At 38.6% G+C, this 21,008-nt stretch overlaps 1 protein-coding gene across 6 annotated transcripts in view; it reads left to right on the plus strand.

The window, feature by feature from the left end:
* Positions 1-11,194: 11,194 nt before the first annotated feature.
* The window catches only part of ZBTB21 (zinc finger and BTB domain containing 21), a 45,991-nt gene continuing 36,177 nt past the window's right edge, over positions 11,195-21,008 (plus strand). For 4 of the 6 annotated variants that reach the window (XM_027843579.1, XM_027843580.1, XM_027843582.1 and 1 more), the window contains exon 1: positions 11,195-11,285. The gene's annotated coding sequence lies outside the window, so the exon portion shown is untranslated. The remainder of the gene's footprint in view (positions 11,286-21,008) is intronic. The other 2 variants (XM_027843581.1, XM_027843584.1) reach the window with 1 other exon arrangement.

A 21,008-nucleotide genomic window follows, 5' to 3' on the forward strand; every position in this document is an offset into this window, starting at 1 on the left:
GCCAGTGCTCTATGTACCGTACCACCTACCTGCTCTAGTTATTCCCATAAAAATAAAACAAAACAAAACAAAAAACACCCACAGATTTTCATGTAGGTGTGGTATCATGAGTTTTCAGGCCTGTTTCTCCACCATCAACTTTTATTTGATTTCTGCTTTCATTCTCATCACTTTGTGTGCATTTCAAAAGAAATCTGTATTTGGTACCTCATATTTCTATTATCTGGAGCATCTGTGAAAAAAATAATTTCTTCAGATCTGGTTTTCTTTTTAGGAATGTTCTGCACACTTTTTTTTTTTTTTACTTAAATCTCCATCTTCTTTTATTTATGGTTAGATTTAGACTTTCAGGGTAGGTCATCTTGGGCTAAATTTTGACCTTTACTCTTCAGAATATTCCATTTCTTTATATTTGAAGGCATTTCTAACTCATTCACTTGGAGAATTTGTTGTTTTTCATTGGAACTCTTAAATTTAACCCTTTGTATCTTGAAGTTTGTGGCATAGTGTTTTGTGTTGTTTTGGTTTTCTAAAGATGATCTATGGATTCTTTCAACTTTATTTTCTGTGTTCAAAACTTCTGGGCAGTTTTCTTATATTCTTGCTTATGTTATAATGTTTAGGTTTTTTTTTTTTTTTAACTTGTCATGATCTTCTGGGAGAACTATATGTCTTAGATTGTCTCTGCATTCTGTCTTTGACACCAGTATGTTTACTTGTATGGATATTGTGCTCTCTTTTAATGTTAGTGATTTTTGTTTCTCTTCTTCCAGATTGTCCTTCACTTCTGTGTATTTATATTCCCAATCAGTTATACTCTCTTTTGTTTCTTTGGTGAGACTTGCTATCATGGATTCAGATTTTTCTATTCTCCAATTAATGTTGTTGTGCAGACCATAAATTCTCTTTTAATCACTCGGCAACAGTGTGTTGTGATTTCATGTTCTCCTCAGATTCCAAGGGGTACATGAATTTTCCTTTCAGGATTCTTATTTATCTTTGTCTTTGTTCAAAAGGGGCACAATGATGTTCCCAACTATTATGCTCTATATTTATCCCTGTAATCCAATTAATATTTCCTATAAATACACTGATGCTATGCCATGAAGTGCATATATATTAAGTGCATATGTGGCAGGCAAAAACTAGCCTATCAGAGCTGAAGAGCCCAGTAAATGGAGTTCAGTTTCTAAGTGAATAGATGAGGATCCAAGTAGAGGATGAAAAGGTAGGTGAAGCTTGAAGTGACTGCCCTGGCAAAATAAGGCAAAAGTTAACTTTTCAGAGGTGAAGGAGTAGGATTGGATTCCAGGTTACCAAACAGGAGGTTATCATCTTCCCAGAGGGCAGCATGGCTGAAGCAGACAAGAAGTAGAATGGAGATCTAGGTATTGGCAAATAAGGCAAAAGCTGATTTATAAGAGTAAAGAGACATATTGTCTGAGTTCAAGTTACCAGCTGACTAGTAGTAGTACAAATTGAAGTAGCATGGCTGTTGCAGCTTGAACCCAATGGCAGAGTCCAAGTGACTGAGAGTTGACAGTACAAATATATTTGGCACCATGATTATTGTAAACCAAAAACAGCATGAAGGCCTGGGCTTCAGCATATGGAGCTAAAAACTAACCTATCAGAGCTAAAAGTCTGAGGGATGATTTCCAGGTAATGAGGTGTCCAAGTACAGGGAGCATGGTTAGAGTAGCTTCAGGTAGCTCAACCCATTTTCCATCTACAACTCTGGTCTAACCCCATGGAATAAGATTCCTCTCCCAGGAAGAGCTGATCACTAGAAACCTCCCCATTATGCAGTTTAACTCAACTTTGGATACTCAACAATTCTCTCAGCCTCCTCTCCCTTCTCCCTTCATCCAAAGCCTTTCATATTTATGGAGGGCTGGACCTGAATTTGCAGCTCATGCCACTTTCCATCTGAAAAAGTCTCAACTCTGAGGTAAAGGTGTCCCTTAGCACCTTCCTCCTTGTTCCTCCATCTCTCTTCACCTGGGCTTTCCAGCTTCCTTTTGTGTGTTGTCTTCCAGCACTAGATGTAAGCTCCTTGAGGGCATGGACTGTTTTTTTAAAAATTTATATCCCCAGTGCTTAACACAGTGCCTGACAAATGGCAGTCACTTAATAAATGTTTACTGAATTGAATAGAGTGAGCCTGAAAAGTAGAGGAAGCCTGGTCCTGGGAGACAAAGTGAAAAATCAGAGACAAAGGACCTTGTGGTCTGAGTATAGGTGTCATGCCTGGAGCAAGTGGGAAGCGCAGAGGAAGCCTGGGCACTGACACATATAGCAAAAACTAACCAGTCAGAGATGAAAGACTCATGGGAAATAGAAAGACAAGCATTTATTAAGCTACTTTTGTTGTAATTGTTGTTCAGGTTGTTCAGTTATGTCTGGCTCTTTGTGACCCTTGGCAAAGATACTAAATGGTTTGCCATTTCCTTCTCCAGTGGACTAAGGCAAACAGGGTTAAGTGACTTGCCCAGGTTCACACAGCTAGTGTATGTCTGAGACTGGATTTGAACTCAGGTCTTCCTGACTCCAGACCCAGCACTCTATCCACTGAGCTATTTACCTGCCTCTACTTATTATGCTGCCAACTATGTGTCAGGCACTGCACTAAGTACTTTTTTTTTTTTTTTTACAAATAGTTTATCCTCACAACAATCCTGGGATGTAGATGCTATCATTATCCCTATTTTACCACTAAGGAATCTGAAGTACACAGAGATTAAGTGAATTGTCAGGGTCACACAGCTAGTATATGTGTATGCGATTTGAACTCAGGTATTCTTAATTTCAGGCCCATTGCTCTATCCACTAAACCACATAGGGGCGATTTCCAGGTACTAGTTGCAAAATTTTATTCTAAGTAGAGGTGGCATTGGTGGTATGTGCTGCAAAGTGTTATGAATGACTGGTTACCAGCCAGAATAGGCAAAAACTGGGGAGATGATGATCTGAATAGGTGTCATGAATTGATTCTGCGGAAGTGATTTGGTGGACTGGACCACATCAAGTAAGAGAAAAATTGAATCAGTATGAGCTGAGGGACACAGGTAGAATCTAGGTTACCAAAAGGGAAGGGTTGGTACCAGTAAAGATAGCATTGTTAAAATGATCCAGAAAAGTAAAGAGGCACGGAAAGATAAAAGAGACCAGGAAAGATACAACAGAAAGTGATCTATCAGAAATGAAGTTGCCAAGGTCAAATTCCAAACTTTCAGTGGGTCCAAGTAGAGATGGAATGGCTGGAGACAGTCCAGAAATATATTGTAGACCCAAGCTCCAGCAACATAAAGCAAAAGCTTACCTATTAAAGCTAAGGGAACTAGGAGAAGAATCCAGTTTACCAGAGGAGTGGTTATGAGCTGAATACATGATGGCCGATTAGATAAGGTCAGAAGGGGCTTAAAGGACTTGACTCTATCAAGATAAAACAAAATTAGGCTAAGAAAGTGAGGAAGTGAGGGGCAGAGTTCAAGTTAACAGTGGGAAAAAAAAACATCCAGTAGAGACATCATGGTTGGATATATGGTGGTAAAAGAAGTGGAGACCTGGGTCCCAACAAGATAAGAAGATGATGATCTAATTTGATATGGAATGGCTAGAGAAAGACAGGAAGTGGAGTGTAGGCCTGAGCTCCAGCAAGACAAAGTAAAAGCTGACCTATCAGAGCCAAGGGATCTAGTGGAGATCTGATGGTCTGTATAGAAGCAGCATGACTGGAGGGGGCCAGGAGATGGCATAGGGTATTGATAAGGCAAAAACTGACATATCAGACCAAACAGACTCCTGGGTTAGAGTTTACAGTTTGAGTGAAGGATGCTTGACTGGAATAGGCAGTAAATAATGTGGAGGCATAGGCTATGTCAAGATGAGGCAAAAACTGACATATAAGGCCTGAGAGAGCCAGGTGTGGAATACAGATTACCAGTGTAGAGGTCTCAACAGCTGTCCCAATCAGAGCTGAGGGAATGAATGTCAGAATCCAAGGTTCAGATGGGGAAGTGATGGTCAGATAAAAGGTACCATGGCTTAGTGATCAAGGAAGTAGAATGGAGATCTAGACTCTGCCAAGATACAGTGAAAGACAACCTGCCACTGAGAGAGACCCAGGGGCAAAGTTCAGATTTTCAGTGAGGAAGTAACAGTCTAAGCAGAAGCAGTATGGCCAAAATAGTCCTGGAGGCTTGAAAAAGGTAAAAATTTGACTATTGGATATAAGAGACCTAAGGAAGAATTCAGGTTAACAGTGGCAAAGTAATGCTCTGAGTACAGGCAGAGGGGTGTGGGGTGGGCCTAAAAGTTGAGTGGAGGAATGGGCCGTCAGTGGCTGAACTATCACAGGTGAGGTACCTAGCCTAGAGTCCAGTTTAAAAGGTAGGGAGGTGACAGCCTGAATAGAGGTGGTACAGTGTGAAGCGAGCAGAGAAGTAGTGTGGAGGCTTGGGTTCAAGCAAAATAAGGGACCTAGTTGCAGAGGTCAGATTACCAATGGAGAGGAGATAATCTGAGTAGAGATGGTATGTCTAGAATAAGAGACAGGATAGCTCAATTTTAGTCTAAGATGATGAAATAGTTCAACTAAAAACCAAGATATCTAATTTCATTACTGTTCTTCTAGGATTCTAATCCATTAGGGATTAGACCACTTCACTCACATTAGATTGTTTCTTATAGGAAGATTCTGCAAGAAAAATTCAGATGATTTTTTAGGAACCTATATATGTAAGTTCTCTGAGAATAACACATAGTCTCTGGTTTATGCTCATTTGGTTTATATTGCTCTAAAATGATTACTCTGTTTCAAACTAAGGAAAAGAAATGTATCAAGAAGAAATCTAGATTCTTAATTCCAATAGTTTCCCTAGGATGCTGATCTGCTAGGAAATGAAGAGCTCCGGTTCATATTAGCTTGTTATCTATCAGAGGAATCCCAACAAATCAGCAGGAAAAATACGAGAAGGCAGACATGCAACTATTATGATGGAAATTTCCTGTGTAAAATACATAAGCTAGAATAATCTAAATTACTTTTATTTGACTTGAATTGCTTTCAATAAAAAAAATTTTAAATTAAAGGTTATGACATTTTTAAATTAGGAAAAGATATATTTGATTCTACTACAGTTCTTGCAGAACACTGATCCAAACTGTTAGATTCCTGCCTATCAGAAGAAAACTTAAAATCTTTCAGGAAAAACATAACCCAATCTTTAAGAGCTGTGGAAAGTGTGGTTGGGGATATTGCTTCTGCATATCACTCATCAGGGTGTAGACACCTATGTGACAGCACACTTGAGAGCACTGGAGTCAGTTTAAATTGGGATTGATGTCTGTGAGAAATAGCTATTTTTCATTTTCACAAAAGTCCCTAAAAAATGCAATCTAGGGGTTAGGTGGAAGTTGAACAAAGGAAGCCATAAATTGGAATACAAAAATGCTATTGGTAGGTGAATAGACTAACTGGCCTGAAAACTGGGTTCTGAGGTTAGGTATAGATTAACATCAAAACGGGTGTTCCCAAATGAGAGCCTGGATCCCTGAATTGTGGGGAGTGGGAGATGTAATTAGGTGCAGAGACTCAACTGGGGAAATTAGGTGCTTTGGATAAGCTGTAACCTCTATAGTACCCAGACAATGGGGAAACGGGAGAGAAATTAGAATGGGGAATAGGGAATAAAAAGGTGTGTATATGTTAGAAAAGTGTGCTCCCACATGTGGGATGCCCGGTCATCCCAGGCCATTAATAATGTTTCTTCCTGGTTCAAACAATGGCTTTGTGGAATTCATGGTAAAGCTAACAGAACCAACATATGGAACTAGGAATTTGGGAAAATCCTCAAATTAAATATGTGGTGCACAAATGAACTGACTGAATCTCATTTGATGTCAAAGGGTTTTGATATGAAGGGGAGAAGAGAAAATTCATAAAGAATGTTTTTAAAAACACACTTGCCATTTTTCAGCATTAGCTAATTTAAACAAATCAGTGTGAATTTGCCTTAGTTGTGCATCATAGTTTCTCATTGTTATCCTCAAACATTCCCTCCATGTTCAAAACTGATCTCAATTATTTACATTATATTTTCAAGCAAAAATAAATTTCCAAGTCAAGCCTCTTGTCTGAAATGCAAATTCATTTGTATTTGAGGAACTTGCACTCCAAACGGTTTTTGTGAATTTGAGGGATGGGCATCTCATTTTATCATATAGTCTAGAAGCTTTTAAGGAAGTTTACAAGGCAGTTTTCCAGTTTGTAATGTCCCAAATAGATAAGAAAAACTCTCTGCATTTCATATTAAATAACTTTGGTGCATCTGTTCTGTCAAATTCCAATAAATTACAGTCTATTATAAGAAAGAGACAAACAAAATTAGGGTGCATGTGTCCACGTTTTAATTTATCTCAAGCTGGCTTAACATGCATTGCATGGGCGTTCAATACAAAACTGGGCCCCCCTAGGAGGGCCAGTTCACAACTGACTCAATTTGTGATTTGGGGGTACAGGGTTATATGCCCTTCAAAGAGCAGGTGTTTCTAGTGGGTGCCAATCAACACTGATTGATCAACACACTGATATTAAATTGGGCACCTAATTTCCCCACATGAGTCTCTGTCCCTAATTACATCTCCCACTCCCCACAATTCAGGGACCCAGGCTCTTCTTTGGGAACACCCCTTTTGATGTTAATCTATACCTAACCTCAGAACCAGTTTATTCACCTACCAATAGCGTTTTCCCATTCTAATTTATGGCTTCCTTTGTTCAACTTTCACCTAACCCCTAGATTGCATTTTTCAGGGGAGTTTTGGGAAAATGAAAAACAGCTATTTCTCACAGACCTCAATCCCAATTAAAATGATGTCTTGATTACTTGACTTAGGTCACTTATTCCTGACCTGTTCTATTACACCACCTACAGTCTCGTCTCGGGCTATCTAGGCAGAAGAATCTGTCTCCAACCAAACTGGAGCAAATTCAGGCCTGGGTTGGAGTTTGACCGGGATAAGATTATCAGTCATGTTCTTGTGAAGAACTTTAGAGAAGTGGCACTGGCTGGGGGAAGCTCTGACAATCATTTTTCACAGGTCTTATGCAGAATCTTATTCTCATGAGCATTTACAATAAAAAGCTGAAATTATTCTAATTAGTAGTAACTATAATAATTCAATGAATTCAATGCAAAACTTATTAAATTTTTTTGTATAAAAACCTAAGAAAGTCAATTGTTTTAATCAGAAAATAATAAATGTATATTGATTTAATATTAATTTAGTTGTCAAAGAAAATGCCTAGATCCTGTATAATACATTGTTGGTGAAGCTGTAAATTGGTCTAATCATTCTGGAAAGAATTTTGGAACTATACTCTGGTTCCAAATTTACTAACCTGCATACTCTTTGACTCAGTGATAGCACTACTAAGTCTATACTCCAAAAAGATTTTTTTAAAAAAGCACAAACAGGGGCAGCTAGGTGGTGCAGTGGAATAGAGCACTGGCCCTGAAGTCAGGAGGATCTGAGTTCAAATCTGGCTTCAGACCAAACACTTGACACTTACTAGCTGTGTGACCCTGGGCAAGTCACTTAACCCCAATTGCCTGAAAAAAAATAAAATAAATAAAAAAGCACAAACAAACCTATATGTATTAAAATATTTTTAGTAACTCTTGTGGCAAAAAACTGGAAAACTAAGGAGATGCCCATCACTTGGAGAATGGTGGGAGAAATTATGGTATATGAATGAATGGTATACTATTGTGCTAAAAGATTACTGCTGTTTGTCCCTCATTCTTGAAGAGGGCGACGACATCAAGGAAGTGATGCCATGACATGCAAGTGAATTGGATTTAAGTGAGAGAGGGCTCTGCAAAGTCACCAGCCATCTGGGTCCAGTGGCCAGATGTGGATCAGGACAATTGGAGATGGCCCAGGATGCAGTGGGGTACCTTGGTCTTTTCAAACTAAAGTCTTCAGAATGTCTCAGTTTTACTGAGGCAATGTCTATTCAGTGATTAAAGTTTAATAAAAATGAGGCAAAGAATGGCCTCTGGAAAAAAAATAGATCTGGGAGAGGAAGACCCTCAGGGTTTCTGGCCAAAACAGAAACAATTGTTATTTACATTCATTCTGAGCCAATCAGGGCCCAAGCAGTGACTAAGTAGGGCTTGCTCTGGGGCTGGAGTGATCTGGGGTTAAGGCTGGTCTTTAAGAGAAAAAATCAAAACAACAATAACAAAAAAAGTTTCAGAGATTAAAATTTACATTCCCTATGGGCAGAGCACTTACCCAAAAGAGGACCATGATGTCAGGGAAATTGACTGTTCTAAAAAGAAAAGAGGAAGGGGTTAGGTGCTGAATGAAATGAGCAGAATCAGGAAAATAATTCATACAATAACAACTCTGATCAGTGCAATGACCAATGTTGATTCCAGAAGACTGTGATCAAACCTGCTACCTATTTTCTGATAGAAAAGTGATGGGCTTAGGGTATACACTATGACATATTCTTGATATGGCCAAAGGAGAATTAGTTTTGCTTTATTATGCTTATTTGTTACAAGGGCTTTGTTGTTCTTTTTTCTTTTTCCAATGGGAGAGGGAAAGGAAATGTGAGTGGGAAAGAAAATTGATCTTTCTTAATTGAAAAAATAAATTTTAAAAATTCAGCTTTTAAAAAAGTAGTAATTAATTGCATTGGCTAGGCAGAAATGAGCCAATCCAGAATGTTAGCAAAATAACTTTGTAATATATCCTTAATTTTTTACACATTTTTACATTCAGCAAGTACGTAAGAGTTATGAATATAATATTTCCATGATATATTAGCAAAGTGCTTTGCTTTCATTTACTAATTTTCAACATGCAGATCATTAAAATTCTAATATTTTCATGCTGAGGAATAGTTGTAGTAAGGAAAATTGTTTTTTAAAGGGAAATGGCTAAAGTGGAATCTACCCTCCTTAGTTGCAGTATATACACATATTCAAAGCAATTAAACCTTTCTCATGATACACTCGATTGCAGATGTATAATCAAACACCCTGTAGATGTTAAATTTCCTTGTCTTCTGCCCATCTTTAACATCCATAACATCTCTTGCATCCTAATCTTTCTTTCTACTCACACAAGTATCATCTTAACTCAGGCCCACATCACCTCTAACCCAGATTATTGCTATTCCTCCTAACTGGACTCCTTGCCTTAAGTTCCCTCAATTCAGTCTATCTTTAACATTGATACCAAAGTGATTTTCCTTAAGCACAGATCTGACTATATGACTTGCCTATTCCATAAGTGCCAGTGGTCTCTATTTCCTCTAGAATAAAATAGAGTAAAAATGCCTCTGTCCCCAACTTGCCCCAACCTATTGTACATTCTTCTTTTTTCCTCCACCCCCAATCCTGCCAAATCAGCCTTCTCTGTTTTCCACACATTTCATTTCCCAACTGCTGTACCTACCCTTTGCCTCCAAAGCACCTTACTCCCCTATGCCTCACTGAATCCCTCACTTTTTTCCAGACTCAACTCAAATACCACCTTTCAGGTGAAGCCTTATTTGATCCGCCAACTTCCAGTGACCTCCCTTCTCCAATTCCTTTGCATTTTATTACTTTGTGTTGGCACATTGCAGAGCACTGGACCTGAATTTACGATAGATTGGAGTTCAAATTCAAAACTTCAGACACTTAATAGGTAGGGGGCACAATGGATCGAGTACCAGGCTTTCTGGAGTAAGGAATATTTCCTCTTCCAAAGTTCAAATCTGGCCTCAGATACTTACTAGCTGTGTGACCCTGGGCAAGTCATTTAACCTCTACCTCAGTTTCCTCATCTGGAAAATGGGGATAATACTAGTACCTACCTCCCAGGGTTGTAGTGAGAACAAAATGAGATATTTGTAAATCATTTCACAATCCTTAAAGCAATGTATAAAATTGAGTTGTCATAATTACTACTTGTGTCCTAGTTGTCTCCCCTTAGCCATAGGGACTGTTTCAACGATTACGTTTGTAACAGTGGCAATGTATTGTAGACTTGTACAAATCACTTAACACCTCAGTGCTCTAATGCTAATTCTCCAAGATTATTAATTGAAGGTATGCTTTACTTGCACTGGTAGAGAGAATTGCTACAGTATGCCTGCCAAGTACTTAATAAGAACTTTTTGGTTAACTACCCATTCAGGTTAGTCTCATTCTAATCTTTGAACAAACCCGAAAATATTCCTATAAAGGTTTGAATATTTTTGTGTAGGAGGTAACCTAGAAAGTTGTCAACCCGTGCAATCTAACAAGAACTGGAAATCTTTCCTTCTCCCACCCCAATCCACCCTTCACGGGGGTGGGGGCAGTGGGACACGGTAGCTGTACTTTACTCTGTGGTTCAGGAAGTGCATCTGCATGTTACACGTACTCAGGCTGCTCAAAACTATTCTGAAAGCCTCAGATTTCTCAGTTTTTCTTTTTAAACAGCCTGAGAGGCTTCATCTGTTTTTGGTGTGGGGCAAGGGAGAGGACCTCTAGGAGCAGCTTTTCCACTCCAGTAGGATCATAGATTTAAAGCTGGAAGGGACCTCGAAGGTCACTTCCCCCCCCCCGCCCTTTTTTAAACAGATGAGAAAACTGAGGTTGTGAGACCTTGTTTAAAGTGGCAGGGAAAGGATTTGAACCCAGGTCTTCGTGTTTCCGTCTGACACAATATTCAATATATCGTACCGTGGGTCCAGCTGCTTATCAGGAAAAGAGCAAAAGTTACCCCAATCCTCCAGAAGGAGAGCGCGGCCTTTTTCCGCTTTGAAAAACGGGTTCAGGGGCGGAAGCCGCGGGGGAAGGGGAGATAGGGGAGGATACACGGACCCAAAACGTGCAGCAAGCAGCGGCAGGAGGAGGAGGGCGAGGGCCAGGGCCAGGGCCAGGGTCCAGCCACTAACTTCAGCACACGCTGCCCCCTCTCGTCTCTTTCCTCAAGTTTAGGAAACTCCAGCACGGACCGTTTCCAGTGCCCCGACCCCCCTCATCCCCCGCCCCCAATCCCTCAAATCCTAAGGCTGCGAGCCAAGGGGCCTTAGCCACAGTCCCCTTCCCTCCCCCCGGGCGTGCGGCGGCCAATGGGAACGCTGCGCACGTGACGAGCTCTGCCTGCGATGACCTCATCCCTGGTGTGGGATGACGTCAAATTCAAGATGGATGGAATCACAGCGGCGGCGGCGCCCGCGAGCTAAGCGTCAGCGGACCTAGGCCTGTGGTCCGACTCCGAGCTAAGGGTCGGTGAGTAACCGCCAAATCTCTCGCTCTCTGAAAACTTCTGGGGTCTGTAGTCGGTATTAGCCTCCCAGTAAAACACGGCCTTTCCTGACGTAACTCTGAGGTGATCTCTCTCCTCTTTCTCCCCCCCCACCAGAGGGTTGCGGTCCCTCAGTGCGCGTGCGTCCTGTTCTGGGTCACGCTGCGCATGCCCGTTGTCCTCTCACACTCGATTTTTGTCTCCGTGCTGCGCACGTTCTGTACTATTAACCTCGTTCTCCTTACTGCGCATGCTCTGTTCCCTGACTGAGTTTATACTTTTTTTTTTTTTTTTTTTTTTTAACGAAGGCCGTTAACTAACATTCCCTCACCCTCTCCACCTTGTTTAAATGAACGCAAGAGCGTTCAGATGTCAGCGCGCGTCCTTTGCGTAGAGCAGTTGAAACGCCGTCATGTAAAGAGCGCGTGGTCCCGTTCAGGGCTAGAGTTAATGTGTAATTGTGTCACCGCCTCCTCCCTAAACCACGGTCCTCTGCGGGGTTGGGCTATGGGGGCGTGGGAGAGAACCTGGGAAATAACAAGCATGCGCCCAGGCCCGGAGCTGGGACTCCTTGCCCCGGCTCCCGGTTTCATCTCCCTCCTCAGCTGCTGCTTAGCCCGCCCTGGTCCTGAGGCTGCTGGGTAGGGCTGCCTCCGTCCTCCGGGGCCGTCCGAGGCCGCCCCCGCCCTCCCCCCCAGAGGGAACCCGCTTCGTTGTAAAGACCTCAGACACCCCAAATCCCGTGGTATCCCCGGCGCCCCGAGCGAAACACCTCCTCCGTCTAAGCAGTTCCAAATCCCGGAAAAAGAGACACCTTCAGACTCTGCTGAGAGGGATGCCTGTCTCTTGTTTAAATTCCCAGAGCCTAGAATTTTATTCCCTGGAGAATCAGAGGAGAATATTTGTAAAGCGTTTAGCATAATGCCCCATAGCAGGCTCTTAATAAATGCTCGTTCCCCTCCCTTGCTGCCTCAGGGAGGGAGTGGGGGGGCGGGAGGAGAGAGAGAGAGAGAGAGAGAGAGGAGTGTGAGTGTGTGTGTGTGGAGAGACAGAGAGGAGTGTGTGTGTGTGTGTGTGGAGAGACAGAGAGGAGTGTGTGTGTGTGAGACAGAGGAGTATGTGTGTGGAGAGACAGGAGCGTGTGTGTGTGTGTGTGTGGAGAGACAGGAGTGTGTGTGTGGAGAGACAGAGAGGAGAGTGTGTGTGGAGAGACAGAGAGAGAGGAGTGTGAGTATGTGTGTGGAGAGACAGAGACAGAGGAGGTGTGAGTGTGAGGGAGATCTGAGACACACAGATTTCCTACTGAGGGCCAAAGTAAAGTAAACCTCAGATACAAGGTGTATCAAAAGTACTTATTCCTAAACGACAGGCGAGTATTTGGTTGGGTTGATGCAGACATCACCCTGCAGTCTGACTCTGCAGCCTCACAAGGAAGTGGTCCACAGGATTCCCCCAGGAGCCGCAGTTCTGGCAGGTCCCACATAGGGGAACAGTAATGCAGTGCCTCTGCCATTGGTAGATTATCTCCTTGGGGTATGAAGATCAGCCTGGCAAAGTTTGGAGGGGCTCTTGAAGAAGTTGGTCACAAGGCAGTGAAATTTTTAGCTCCTGCAGCCATTGATGGTTTATGGTTTCTGTAAGTGTGGTGAAATCAAAGGAAATCAAAGATCCTTGAAACAATTAGGTATTATATCTGGAATTGTTAGAGCCTACCTTAGTTTCAACATAGGATGTTTAAGATGGAGATAATATAGGAATCTATTTTTAAGGGAAAAAAATTTTTTTAAAGGTCTAAAATACAGAAAAGCAATGAAATAAATCACCTACATTATGTAAGGATTGTGGAAGGAAACTCCTTATGTCTTTTTATTAAGTTTATAGTTTAAATTTTCTGATATCTGATATCTGCAATCAGAACAGGAAAGATGAAGGTGAGGATTTGACTTTGAGTAAGGAATCTAAATATCAAGGGCTTCAGATTTCCCAGGACAATTATGATGAATTCATTGTTGTTGTTTTTTTAATATAATATCTTGACTTTGGCCATCAAATCAATGCCCAAATCTTCAGAAGTTTATGTAAAGAGTTACAATTAAATTAGTTCAGTTCTTTGGTGGGTTTTTTTGGGGGGGATTATTTTATTACTTGGAGGCAGTTTTTCACCAAAACTTGATTTTACTTCTATTAATGCTTAAATAGTTATGAGTATAGTAGCAGTCAGTTTAGAAATAATGCTTGTAAGTTGTAAGCTTATTTATAGTTTGTGATCACAGCCAATTTAAGCACACAGAAAAAATCAGTATCTTAATTTTAAGTACTTTCATGTACTGCTTTTCAGGAAATGGACATATTTGGGTTTTTTTCCTGCCTTTTCACTAATGATATTAGGCAATGTTAGGAAATACAGTGATTAGCATTATTGGCTATAATGAAGGCCTCATACATGTGGGTCAGTATTTTAAAATTTCACTCCACTAATGGTTGCTGGGGGAAGGGAACCTACCATTTCCTCCTAGATTTTGTGATAGAGGACAGGAAAGTTGACTTAGACCTTATAATTGTGGAGAGCAAAATTTTTTAAATTATTATTAATTTATTTTGCTTTAACAGCAATCACTTCCATAAGCTTTTGGGTTTTAAATTTTTCTCCCCCTCCTTCCCAACCTTAATCCCCAAGACGGCTCACAATCTAATATAGGCTATACATATACATTCCTATTAAACATATTTTCACCTTAGTGATATTGTAAGTAAGAATTAGAACCAATAGGAGGAACCACCGGAAAGAGGAAACAAAACACACCAGAAGAAAAAAAATAGCAAATAGAATGCTTTGATCTGCATTTCAAACTCCATAGTTCTTTCTTTGGATGTGGATAGCATTTTCCATTATGAGGCCTTTGGAGATGTCTTAGATCCTTGTATTGCTGAGAAGGGCTAAGTCTATCAATATTAGTCATTGCACAATGTGGCTATTATTGTGTACAGCATTCTCCTGGTTCTGCTCATTTCACTCAGCATCAGTCCATACAAGTCTTTCCAGGTTTTTCTGAAGTCAGCCTGCTCATCATTTCATATAGCACAATAGTACTCCATTACATTCATGTACCACAACTTGTTCAGCCATTCCCCAATTGATGAGCATCTTCTCAATTTCCAATTCTTTGCCACCACAGAAAGAGCTGCTATAAATATTTTTGTACACGGGGTCCATTTCCTATTTGTATGATCTCTTTGAGATACAGCCCTAGAAGTAGTATTGCTGGGTCAAAGGGTATGCACATTTTTATAGCCCTTTGGGCATAGTTCCAAATTGCTGGGAGAGCAAGTGTTAAAAGATTCAGAGGAAGCATAGGAGGACCTCTTGGTCCAAAATTCCAAAGGGCAAGGCAGCCCAGGATGGATAAAGAATTTTTCAAGAAGGAAATTCTGAAGATACAAAGAAAAGCAGTTCCCATCAAGAGAAAAAAGGGAATTGTCTTAAGCAGGAATTCTTAATTTTTCTTGTGTTATCAATCTTTTTGGCTGTCTAGTGAAGCCTAATTTTATTGTGTTTTGTCACCTACATTCATAATTGAAGGAAAATTTAAATTTCAGTTAGAAGTTAGTAAAAATAAAAATGTGATTATTATTGCCCATTAAAGTTTACCAACCCCAGATTAAAACCTGTGGTCCAAAGGGACCTATGTGGATGTAGAAGGAACTCATAGTATCAGTTAAAAGTGGCACAGTGAACAGTGTGGTTCAACTCACACCTGTGGCCTAGGCCTCCATTTCCTCATCTGTAAAACAGAAAAGTTAGACTAAATATCTCTTCCATCTCTAAATTTATAATACTTTGTATAAATTCACTCTCCAATTCAAACATTTATTAAGTGCCTACACTGTACTAGGTATTGTTCTAGGTTATGAGAATAAAAAAGATAAACACAAAACAAACCCTGTCTTCTAGGAGTTTGCCTTCTGCTTGGAGAGAAACCATGTACACCGATAAGTAAATATAGAATATATGTAAAATACACATAAAGTAACATTCACTGGGAGGTCATTAGCAACTGTGGCAATAGAGATACGCCTCCCATATGAGGAGATACTGAGTTGAATTTGAAGGAAGCTAGAGATTGTATGAAGAAGTAGGGTGGGTATACGTTTAAGATATGAACACAGACATAGGAGGTGGAATGTTGTGTATGATGACCAGCAGGCAGGTCAGTTTCAACCAACTAATTTAGTATTTTAAAAAGACACATAGCATGGAAAACAAGGTCAGGTAACAGAGGACAAATACATAAATGCTTAGTAAAATCCTATGAAAATAGTGTTAGAAATACTAAAGCTTGAATGAACTGTGGCTGGTAAGGAAAATTAAGAAGAAAAAACATTTGAATATAACAATAAAAGAAAAGATAGGACTGCTGCTCAACTTGGATGAGACAATGATAACTGACAAGGGGGAAGGCAGAGCTGTTTACTTCTATTTTCTCTGCTAAAGAGAATGTTCTTTGATTTAGAAAAGACAAATATGTGTAGACTAATAAAGAGTTAAAACCCTGTAAAAGTAAGGAGACTAGTAAGAAAGTACTTCTTTTTTTTTGGGTGAGGCAATAGGGATTAAGTGACTTGCCTGGAGTCACACAGCTAGTGAGTATCATGTGCCTGAGGCTGGATTTGTACTCAGGTCCTCCTTACTCCAGGGCAGGTGTTCTATCCACTGTGCCACCTAGCTGCCTCTAAGAAAGTACTTCTTAACTAGTTCAAATCAAATGGCCCTGATGAACTACATCCTTAGGTACTGAAGGAACTGATAGATATGATTGTTGAACTAGAAAGAACCTTAATATTAAAGATCATACTGTTAAAAAATTAGCAGAGGAGCAGGTCATATACTTCTCACAGCTATGGGTAGGAGCTTTATTCTTTTTTTTTAATGATATTTTCCCAGTTATATGTAAAGACAGTTTTAACATATATATGTATTTTCCATTAACATTATTTTTAATTAAATCTAAAGATAGTTTTCAACATTCATTTTTTATAAGATTTTGAGTTCCAAATTTTTCTCCTTCTCTCCTATCTTTCCCCCTCCCCAAGGCAGCAAGCAATCTGATATAGGTTATAAATGCGCAATCATGTTAAACATATTTCCACATTAATCATGTTGTGAAACAAATCAGAAAAAAAGAAAAGCCATGAGAAAGAAAAAAACAAAAAAAAATGAAAATAGTCTGCTTCAATCTGCATTCAGACTCCATAGTTCTTTCTCTGGAGGTGGAGAGCGTTTTCCATCATAAGTCGTTTGAAATTATCTTGGATCCTTGCATTGCTGAGAAGAGCCGAGTCTATCATAGTTGATCATCGCACAGTGTTGCTGTTTAACATGTATTTTAAACAAATTTTGAGCTCCAAATTTTTTCTCTCCTTCCTTCATCTCTCCCTTCCCTGAGACAATAAGCAATTTGATATAGATTATACATTTTCAATCATGTAAGACATATTACCATATTAGTCATGTTGTGAAAGAAGACGCAGATCCATATGAAAAAGAACCATGAAAAAAATACAGAAAGTGAAAAATAGTATGCTTTGACCTGCATTCAGATGCCATCGATTCTTTCTCTGGGGATGGGTAGGATTTTTCACCATGACTTTTTTGGAATTGTCTTGGATCATTGTATTGCTTATAAGAACTAAGTCATTTCATAGTTGATCATAGTGCAGTAGCTGAGAATAGCTAAGTCATTCACAGTTGATCATGGTACAGTGTTGCTGTTACTGTGTACAATGTTCTGCTGGTTCTGCTCCCTTCACTGCATCAGTTCATATAAGTCTGTTCAGGTTTTTCTGAAACCATTCATCTCATCATTTTTTATAGTACAATAATGTTCCATTACAGTCATATACTACAGCTTGTTTAGCCATTCCCCAATTGATGGACATCCCCTCATTTTCTGCTTCTTTGACACTACAAAAACAGCTTCTATAAATATCTTTTTGTACAAATAGGTCCTTTCCCCCCCACTCCCTACCCCCTTTGTAAAAAAAAATCTCTTTGGGATACAGATCTAGTAGTAGTATTGCTGGGTCAAAGGGTATGCACAATTTGATTGCCCTTTGGACATAGTTCCAAATTGCTCTGCAGAACAGTTGGATCAGTTCACAACTCCAGTAGCGGTGCATCAGTGTCTCAATTTTCCCATATCCCTTTGAACTTTTATTATTTTCCTTTTCTGTCATATTAGCCAATCTGATAGGTGTGAGGTGGTAACTCAGAGTTGTTTTAATTTGCATTCCTCTAATCAATAGTGATTTAGAGCATTTTTTCATATGATTATAAATAGCTTTGATTTTTTTATTTGAAAACTTCCTGTTCATAACCTTTGACAGTTTATCAATTGGGGAATGATTTGTATTCTTATAAATTTGACTCAGTTCTCTATGTATTTAAGACATGAAGCCTTTATCATAAACACGTGCTGTAAAAATTGTTTACCAGCTTTTTGCTTTTCTTCTTGGTTGCATTGGTTTTGTTTGTGCACAACCTTTTAAAATTAATATAATCAAAATTGTCCATTTTACATCATGTAATGCTCTCTTTCTCTTGCTTGGTTATAAATTCTTCCCTTCTCCATAGATCTGAGAGGTAACCAGTTCCATGATTTCTTATTTCAAGTAGTTTTTTACTTGATTCTCTAGGATTCTCTAAGTATATCATCATATCATCTGCAAAGCGTGATAGCTTTGTTTCTTCTTTCCATCTACTAATACCTTCAATTTCTTTTTTTTCTCTTATTGCTAAAGCTAATGTTTCCAGTACAATATTGAACGGCAGTGGTGATAATGAACGTCCTTATTTCCCCCCCAATCTTATTGGAAATGCTTCTAGCTTGTCCCTATTACATATGATGCTTGCTGAAGATTTTAGGTAGATGCTATTTATTATTTTAAGGAAGACTTCATTTATTCTTATGCTCTCTAATTTTTTAATAGGAATGGGTGTTGTATTTTGTCAAAAGCTTTTTCTGCATCTATTGAGATGATCATGTGGTTTCTGTTAGTTTTGTTGTTGATACGATCAATTATGCTGATAGTTTTCCTAATATTGAACCAGCCCTTCATTCCTGGTATAAATCCTACCTGGTCATAGTGTATTATTCTTGTGATAAGTTGCTGTAATCTATTTGCTAATATTTTATTTAAAATTTTTGCATTTGTATTCATTAGGGAAATTGATCTATAATTTTCTTTTTCTGTTTTGACTCTTCCCAGTTTAGGTAGTAGCACCATATTTGTATCATAAAACCTTGATTTCTTGATATGCTTATGGTATTACCCTTTATGTTTAAATCATTGCTAATTTTGATCTTATATTGGTATACATTGTAAGATGTTCTATACTTAGTTTCTGCCATACTGTTTTCTAGTTTTCCCAGCAGTTTTTGTTAAATAGTTCTTGTCCCAAAAGCTGGGATCTTTGGGTTTCTAAAACACTAGATTACTATGGTCATTTATAGGTGCTTTATTCGTAACCAAACAAAGGATAGAGGCAATTACAAAAGATAAAATAGTTAACTTTGATTAAATGAAACTGTGAAAAGCTTCTACAGAGACAGAATTAATGCCTCTAGGAAAAGAAAAGGAAGCAGTTAAATGGGGAAAAGAATCTTTGTCATCAAATTTCTCTAATAGGTTTGGTATCCAATATAATATAAACAATTAACGTGTGTATGTGTATGTATATGCACACACACATATAAATATATGACCAAAAGCCATTTGCCAGTAGATAAGTGGAAAAGGGATATGAACAGTTCTCAAAAGAATGTGAAACTTTAACAATGATATGAAATGCTTTCAGTCACATATAATAATAGAAATGCAAATCAAAACAATGTTGAGGTTTCACTTCACATCCTGCGAATTGGCAAAGCTGACAAAATGTGGGAATAGTCCATGCTTAGCATTGTGAGTATACTACCTCCACAGATTCAGATTATAACCCATTTATTAGAAACTTTTGAGTTTTGGTTAATGGAAGAATTGTTTTTGTTATTGTTTTTTCTTTTAACATAATTTTTTAAAAAATTAACAGTAATCATTGACTCCTGAATATGTACTGTGTACAGGACTGAGTGATGTGGGAGAGATGTTATAGGAGATATGATCTCTGCTTGAAGAGCTTATAGCCTAGGGAGTATAAACAGATGGTTATTGAACATCTGTAATGTACCAAGGCGCTGTGTTAACTGCTGTGGGAATGACAAGTTTTGGAGACAGACTCTACTATGTTTTAAGAATATATAATCTTACTAGAAAGATGTGTCATCTTTTTATTAAAAATAATATCACAAAGTACAAGTGAGAAGCACCAAATAAGTGATCTCCAGAAGTGCTTGGGGATTTCAGAAAAAAAGAGAGCTCTCTGTGGAATGGAGCTAGGGTACTATTAATTTTTTGTTTCTCTTTTACCTTAATTTATATAGATGCAGATGTGTATAGATATCCATTTTATATAGCCATATTTATATATTTTGCCCATATGTGGATACACATAAATATATATATACAAATATGGCCAATAAGGAAATATGTTTTGCAAGACTTCACATATTGATATCATTGCTTGTCTTCTCAAGGGATAGAAGAGGGGCAAGAGGGAGGAAGAATATTTGGTACTTAAAATTTTTTTAAATGAATGTTAATTTTTTACATGTAATTGGGAAATATTTAATCAAATAAATAAAAATATATTTTAAAAACCAAATGTACGCAGAAAGCTATCACCTGTAACAAAGAATGAGAAAAAAAAATTTTTTTTAGCAAAACTGACCAGCCCATCTCATTTTGATGTGTTATGCACACCCATAGTTTCCTACAGCTAAGAAGGGAAGGAGATATATTTTTTCATCTCTTCTTCAGTGCTAAGCTTGGTAAAACACAGTAAAAAGTTTTGGTTTTGAGTTTTTTGTTCCTTCCATTTACTTTATTTAATTGTAATGTATATTTTCCTTTCTGCTTATTTTACTTTGCATCATTTCATAGAATTCTATCTATGCTTCTTTACTTTTCATATTCACTATTTCTTTTTAAAAAATTTATATATGTGTATATGTATGTATGCACACACACACACATATATTTTAAATCAGCCAAAATCTGCCTTCTCTCCTTCCTACCTTAAATACCACCGTCCCCATTGAGAACAAAAGAAAAACAAAACCCCCATCAAAAATATGCACAGGCAAGCAAAACAAGTGCATTGCCCCTCTCCAAAATAATTAAATGTCATATTCTGCACTCTGAGTCTCTCACCTCTCTATCATAAGGTGAGTGGTATGTTTTAACTTTAGTCCTCTGGAATCATGGTTGGCCATTTCAATGACTGGAGCTCCTAAGTCTTAAAATTGTTTTTCTTTACCATGTTGTTGTCATTATATAAATTGTTCTGCTGGTTTCATTCACTTCATTCCACATCAATTCATGTAGGTCTTCCCCAGCTTTCTCATGAAACCATCTCTTTCATAATTTCTTTCAACAATAGAATTCCATCACATTTATATGCCGTAACTGGTTCGGCCATTATATAGATATTCCCTTAGATTATCGTTCTTTGCCATCTCCAAAAGAACTATGAATATTTTTTATGTATCCTTAGAGTTTGTTTTACTTAGGACTTATCCCTCCCTTAATCTACCCTACATCTATTTCCC

The sequence above is a fragment of the Vombatus ursinus genome, unplaced genomic scaffold, assembly GCF_900497805.2.
Source record: "Vombatus ursinus unplaced genomic scaffold, bare-nosed wombat genome assembly UNPS02014924.1, whole genome shotgun sequence".
In the NCBI taxonomy this organism is placed as follows: domain Eukaryota; kingdom Metazoa; phylum Chordata; class Mammalia; order Diprotodontia; family Vombatidae; genus Vombatus; species Vombatus ursinus.